The sequence below is a fragment of the Neophocaena asiaeorientalis genome, unplaced genomic scaffold, assembly GCF_003031525.2.
Source record: "Neophocaena asiaeorientalis asiaeorientalis breed wild unplaced genomic scaffold, Neophocaena_asiaeorientalis_V1.1 scaffold810, whole genome shotgun sequence".
In the NCBI taxonomy this organism is placed as follows: Eukaryota; Metazoa; Chordata; class Mammalia; order Artiodactyla; family Phocoenidae; genus Neophocaena; species Neophocaena asiaeorientalis.
The window spans coordinates 36,850-44,054 of record NW_020175007.1 but is presented as its reverse complement, the minus strand read 5'-3'; the positions used below and the strand labels follow the sequence as shown (position 1 = coordinate 44,054).

Genomic DNA, 7,205 nt, shown 5'->3' with positions numbered 1-7,205 from the left:
AGTAGAGAATGAGATCAGGGGAGGCTGTCAGGGCAAAGGAGGGAGGTGGATGATGTAGGTCCTTGTAAGTCATAGTTTGAACTTATAATTCAGTTGGAGAGACAGACTGATATTTGTTTATAAAGAGTTCTCAATGCTATGCTAAAAACTTGGGCTTTATTCTGTGCTAAGTGAAGATTTTTAAGCAACAGAGCAATCCAGCCAAGTTTATGTTTTAGAAAGATAACATCTTCCATGTGGAGGATCATTTGAAATAGAAGAGGTTGTTAGAATTGTAGGGCAGTAGTAATCCAGGCAGGAGATGACGAATGCCAGACACCACCTAGTCACAGACATACGTTTTGCAGAGATCAGCTACATGTTGTTGTTGTTGTTGTTGTTTGCGGTACGCGGGCCTCTCATTGTTGTGGCCTCTCCCGTTGCGGAGCACAGGCTCCGGAAGCACAGGCCCAGCAGCCATGGCTCACGGGCCCAGCTGATCCACGGCATGCGGGATCCTCCCGGACTGGGGCATGAACCCGCGTCCCCTGCACGGACAGGCGGACTCCCAACCACTGCGCCACCAGGGAAGCCCTTGTTTTTTATTTACTTTCTCATATAATTTTTTTAAGTGCTGGACCACGAAATACTGTGGCATATTTGGAAATATCTGAGACTCGATTCTAGTCATTTTTCTGTTTGCTTGCTGTGCAGCTTGGGCTTACGTCTCAAGCCTTACTTTTTCATTGTGAAATAAGCACGGCACAACTTACCCGAGAACTGCACAGGCACATAGACCCGTGGTGTGTGAAGAACAGTGAATGAGAGAAGGAATGGAAGTGCTTTGGGACCCCAAGAGCCCTTCAGAAACTGTTTGTTCTTTTTAATAGTGAGCATTAAAAGTGAAGGCATATTATACCCTCAGACCTACTGTAGGACATGCTCTTCTTTGCTGTTCCACTTGTGGCAGGATTCATAGTTTTTCTAACAGGTACAGATCCCTATGCCTGATACTGTGAGGAAATGTTATACTTGAGCTCCACTCTTACCTCTCTTAGGCACTTTTTGGAATTGTCTAAAATGTAAATCCATACTGTCAACCTCCAGCATGATACCAGGCACATAATAGGAACCCAATAAATGTTTCACTGTGAGCGGAGTATAAGTTGATAGAATATTTTTGAAGGTTGATTAGACAGATTAGATTGATTGAAAATCTTTCAATATTTTAAGTTTGCATCTCTTTCATTCCAGAAATTGTATGTCTAGAAATTTATGTATAGCTATATACATGTGTAAAGAGGTTCACATTGCAGCCATGTGTAAAGAGGTTCACATTGTAGCCGATCTGTAAAAGAGGACAAAAACAAACAAACAAACAAAAATACCTCAAACTGAAAACACCTAAAAGTCCATCAATATTGGACTGGTCTTATAGATTATGTAATGTTAACGCAGCTATTGAAGAGAATAGAATGGATGTACGCAAAAATTGACTGTGAAAATCACTATCCAAGACACATTGTAGACTATGTATATAGTATGCTACTCTTCTATAAAATACAGGATATCCGTTACGTACAAATACTTACATATGAGATACAAGTGTGAATGTAAGCACTTGGGAAATATCTGACAGAACCACACAAAAAAGTGGGAGAGTGGGACAACTTTCCATGTCCCATATGATTGGAATTCTGAAGGGTACACACACGAGCTAGTGGACCTCTGCTACCAGCCTCCTGCTAAGGAGGGTAATTGCAGGCATCAAATCCTCTTTACTAATGAAGCATCTCAGTAGGCTGACTTGATGACGTCATCTCGACGGGCGGTGGCGCATGCGCAGTAGTAGGAGGTCCGCGAGCTGCGTGGGCTTGTGCCTAGCCGCCTGTGGTTCATGGCATTGTGCTGGCACTGGGGTCGCCGGGTTGGCGACGTTGGCACTCTTGGCGTTGGGTGGGCGGTATCTTGGGGGGGGTCACATGAGACAGTGGCATCATGCCCGAGGGCGCTGGAGTCAGCGTCGCGGCTTTTCCGGACATTTGTCAGCCAGGAGGAAGGGCGGAAAGCACATCCCGGAAAGGTAATACGCCTTGGCCTCTGGGCGTTGCCGTTGGAGCTCAGAGCCCCTGGGCCTGCGCTTCCGTCTCTTGTGCTGTCGCCTGTCACAGTGGCCCCCGTGTGCTGCCCCGTCCGCACTGTGCTAGGGAGTACTGGTCGTCTCGCAGCTCAGTTCACAGTAGCTGAAAGGGACAGTGTGTGAGGTTCTGATTTCCCCCCATCGTTTTAAATGGGAGGCTCTGGCCATTGCTCCTCGGGTAAAATGCAGAGGGACTGTTTTTTAAGATGGGACTGTCTGTCAGTGTTGGGGACACTCCTTAATTACCAAAATGGAATCCCCTTCAATTCCTCAAGCTGTGTTGTTTTGGCACAGAAAATGTGAGTAAGAGGAACTGGAACTAAGTTTGCGTGAAAAAACGCACGGGTACCGCCGAATTTTCCATCGAAAACAGTTGATTTGTGTTGCCTCTCGGAATTATAAAGGGCGTACTGTTGCTTCCTAACCAGTGTCATTTGAGAGATCTACCTCTGTACATTCAAATGATTAATTTTGAGACTTTGCTCATGTGTGCGGTAAACGCTTTAATTCCCTAAGACATTCCTTTCCTCCATCTTATACCCCATTAAGCCCGCTGCAGTTTAGCATTCCTTTCCTCCATCTCATACCCCATTAAGCCCGCTTCAGTTTATCTCCTGAATTTCTTCTGAATCTGTCAACTCTTCCTCAACATCCTAATACTGAACTTGCCTGTCTGTTGCAATTAGGTCCTAATTAGTGTCCATATATCTTGTTTCCTTCCAATCCATTCTTCACACAAGAAACCGTAAAAGCAAGTTGGAACATTGCTCATAAACATCGCTCAATAACATTGTTTTGAGAATAGAAAACAAACTGTTGGCCTTTAAGACTCTGCGTGCTCTAGAATCCTCTCTGCTTCTATGGCCCCACCTTGTGCCACTACTGCTCTCACTTTCTATGCTTCAGATACACTGAATTAACCTTAGTTCTAACTCATCTTACAGAAGTCAGTTCAGATATTTTTCAGTGATTCCTAGCATTAAGGAATTTTATTATCAGGTTTTGTATGAGGACTGAAAATAAACTGTGAAGTGGAAGAATTGAGTTTAAACTATTTCAGTCAACATGCATGTATTAATGATACCTTAGTAGTCAGCACCGGGCTAGGTTTTATCAGGGATGCAGAAGTTCTGGCCATCTCTGGTTTTAGATATTCTTTATTTGTTGAGACCTTTGCATTGTTTTGTTGCCTTTTATCTGTTTTCAAGATGCGAAAACAGGAACAAGGGAAGTATAGGTTATTATTAGGTGGGGTTGAATAAGTGTATCAGCAAAATGCAAAGCAGAAAGAAGAGGGACCTACCCTAGAGGGATATGATTTCCATTTTCAAGGTGCATCCATCCTATGCAGGTAGACAGCCTAACATAAAATATTCCGAACAAAAATATATTAACAGGTGGAAAGACTATCTCTCAGTTGAACACCGGATGCCTGGGACTCGTTTTCTTGCTTTCAAATTTCCTTTAAAAAAGGTGAGCAAAAGTTAATACTGTATTCTTCCAGAAATCTGAATTCACCATATAGAGCCCTGGCTCTCAACCCCATCGTACTCCATTTTCCCTTTTTATAGCAAATACTTTTTAATACCTCCTTTACTATCCAGAAATGGAATTCATAGATAAATACAACCTACTTTTGATCTTAATTAAAAAAACCAAAACCAATGGAATGCCCTAACTATAAATAAAGAATGAAGTAATTTATAAGAAAGTAATATGTATCTCAGTATGTAAATGTTTGGGGATGACTATACTAGAAATAAAGAAATAGTCGGTTACTTGTACCATGAATGCAATAAACTATGGACTTTGATTGATAACGATGTGTCAGTGTTGGTTCATGAATTCTAACGAATGAAGCACACTGGTATGGCATGTTGATAATGGGGAAGGCTGTGTGGGATGAAGGAGAGAGGGTATAAGTGGGAACTGTGTACATTTTGCTCAGTTTTGCTGTGAAGTTCAAACTGCTCTAAAACTAGTCTACTAATTTAAAAAGAAATGTGTGTTGCTGTATTCTTCCAGAAATCTGAATTCACCATATAGAGCCCTGGCTCTCAACCCCATCGTACTCCATTTTCCCTTTTTATAGCAAATACTTTTTAATACCTCCTTTACTATCCAGAAATGGAATTCATAGATAAATACAACCTACTTTTGATCTTAATTAAAAAAACCAAAACCAATGGAATGCCCTAACTATAAATAAAGAATGAAGTAATTTATAAGAAAGTAATATGTATCTCAGTATGTAAATGTTTGGGGATGACTATACTAGAAATAAAGAAATAGGCGGTTACTTGTACCATGAATGCAATAAACTATGGACTTTGATTGATAACGATGTGTCAGTGTCGGTTCATGAATTCTAACGAATGAAGCACACTGGTATGGCATGTTGATAATGGGGAAGGCTGTGTGGGATGAAGGAGAGAGGGTATAAGTGGGAACTGTGTACATTTTGCTCAGTTTTGCTGTGAAGTTCAAACTGCTCTAAAACTAGTCTACTAATTTAAAAAGAAATGTGTGTTGCTGGCACTTGAATAACCAAACAGATCCATCGAACAGAGTACATAAATAAGCCAAATACATAAAAGAATTTTTTAGCAGTGAAAGCCATCCTTCATATATGTAGATATTCAAGAAGTATTTATTTCTGTGTCTATTTTCAGGCACTCTGCTTGGAGCTGGCAGTACAGTGGTAGGCAAAATTGATGTGGTCCCTGCCTTCTGGGAGTTTAGAGTCAGGTTAGGAGACCAACATGTAATAAACAAACCTAGAAATAAATATATAGAAGTGAACTTATTTTCTTCCATCTAATCTCTCTGGAAGAAAGGATCATAATATCGCTTGTAAACTCCAGAGGAAGAAACTTTACTTTGAATCTCATATGTTAGCAGCACAGGGTTTGAATAAATAGATAAGATAATAAAGGATTTTAAACACATGTGCTTTCTTATTTTATTCTTTCTGACAGAGTTTTGAAAAGAATCTTGCTCCAAAGAATGTTTTTCCCCCTTGGATCTTTTTTAACAAACTCCAAGAACACAATGAAGAACTTGGGCTGATTATTGACTTAACATATACTCACCGCTATTATAAGCCAGAGGTAAATGGAAGCCGTAATTGAAAATGACCTTCTTTTTGATACTGTAATAATTGATAGTAATTCAGTAGTTATCATTTTATGCTAAGGTGAATCCTGGCCTTGTTTCATGGGTTCAAAAAGGGAAACTAGTGGTTTCCTTAAATACACATTTCTAATTGCTGTTTCAAAATGAGATTAAAGATATGAATTGAACTATGGTATTTGGCAGTAGGCTCTAGATATGCTGAAGAAATTCTATAAGCTTCCATGTTCTATATTTTGAAATTGAAGTAAACTTTTAGTAAGAATAGTAGTAGCCTAAAAGGAAAGAAAGGTATGTCCATTATGTCTTTAGCACTTATTTTAAGCAGTTGCCTGAGCATGTTTAAGCATCAGGGTAAAAGACAATTGTTCTCTAAGTTTTATGCTTTCTTTTCCTAGTACCTTCTGATATAGTACAGAAACCCATATATTCTCTTGGGCCATGTAGGACATACCAGTGCAAAAGAATTATCCTTCTTCTGACCTGTTCCATGGCCTTGGGAGACAGTAACACCTAATGTTTGTTAATATTTGTAGAGCAGTTTGCCATTTAGAAAGTTCTTTCATATCCATTGACTTAGTTAATCTTCACAACAATCCTTTGCTCTTGAAGTGGAAGTAGTACTGATACCTCCTACTGAGTGCTTACCCTGCACTAAGCTCAGAGGATAGACAACTACAATTACTAATTTTATGGACGATGAAACTGACTCTTGGACAAGGAAGAATTGAAATTTCAACTCAATTATTCCTTTTTTTTTAATTGTGGTAAAATATACATAAATCATATTTATTTTAACTATTTATAAATATGCAGTTCAGTGGCATTAAGTACAGTCACAGTGTTGTGTAACCATCACCGCTGTCTATAACCAAAACTTTTTCATCATCCTCAACAAAAACTCTGTTACCATCAAACAGTAACAACCCCATTTTCCCTCCCACCAACCCTCGGTAACCTCTATTCTATTTTCTGTCTCTGTGAATTGGCCTATTCTAGGTACCTCGTGTAAGTGGAATCTGCAGTATTTGTCCTTCTGTGTCTGGCTTATTGCACTAAACATCGTGTTCTCAAGGTTCATCCATGTTATAGCACGTAACGAAATGCCATTTCTTTTTTGGCTTAGAAAATCCCATTGTGTGTATATAGACCATAGTTTGTTATTCAACGGTTGATTGACACTTGGTTGTTTTCCACCTTGTAGGTATTGTGAATCACGCTGCTGTGATCATTGGTGTACAGATATTTGTTCAAATCCCTGCTTTCAGTTCTGTTAGATGTGCAGCGTAGGTAGTAGCAGAGTTGTTGGATCGTACGGCAGCTCTACGCTTAACCTTTGAGAAAGTGCCAAACTGTTTTCTACAGTGTCGTCTTGTTTTTAAACAATGATCACAGATTTTAAGCATATACAAAAGTATAAAAATACTGTGAGTGTTCCTTGTATACCCATGAACTCATCCAGCTCTCTGAATTTACCAACTGATGGCTGTCATGTTTTATCTATACCCCCACCTGTTTCACCCCATTCCATATTATCTTGAAGCAGCTCCGAGACAACATGTAATTACACCTATACATTTTTTTAAAATTAATTAATTAAGTAATTATTTTTTGGCTGTGTTGGGTCTTCGTTTCTGTGCGAGGGCTTTCTCTACTGGCGGCAAGCGGGGGACGCTCTTCATCGCAGCGCATAATATGCAGTTCAGTGGCATTAAGTACAGTCACAGTGTTGTGTAACCATCACCGCTGTCTATAACCAAAACTTTTTCATCATCCTCAACAAAAACTCTAACCATCAAACAGTAACAACCCCATTATCCCTCCCACCAGCCCTTGGTAACCTCTATTCTATTTTCTGTCTCTATGAATTTACCTATTCTAGGTACCTTGTGTAAGTGGAATCTACAATATTTATCCTTCTATGTCTGGCTTATTTCACTAAACCTAGTGTTTT

At 39.7% G+C, this 7,205-nt stretch overlaps 1 pseudogene; it reads right to left on the bottom strand.

Moving 5' to 3' along the window:
- Positions 1 to 1,773: 1,773 nt before the first annotated feature.
- Positions 1,774 to 7,205, bottom strand: part of LOC112411037 (uncharacterized protein C2orf78-like) — a 21,810-nt pseudogene continuing 16,378 nt past the window's right edge.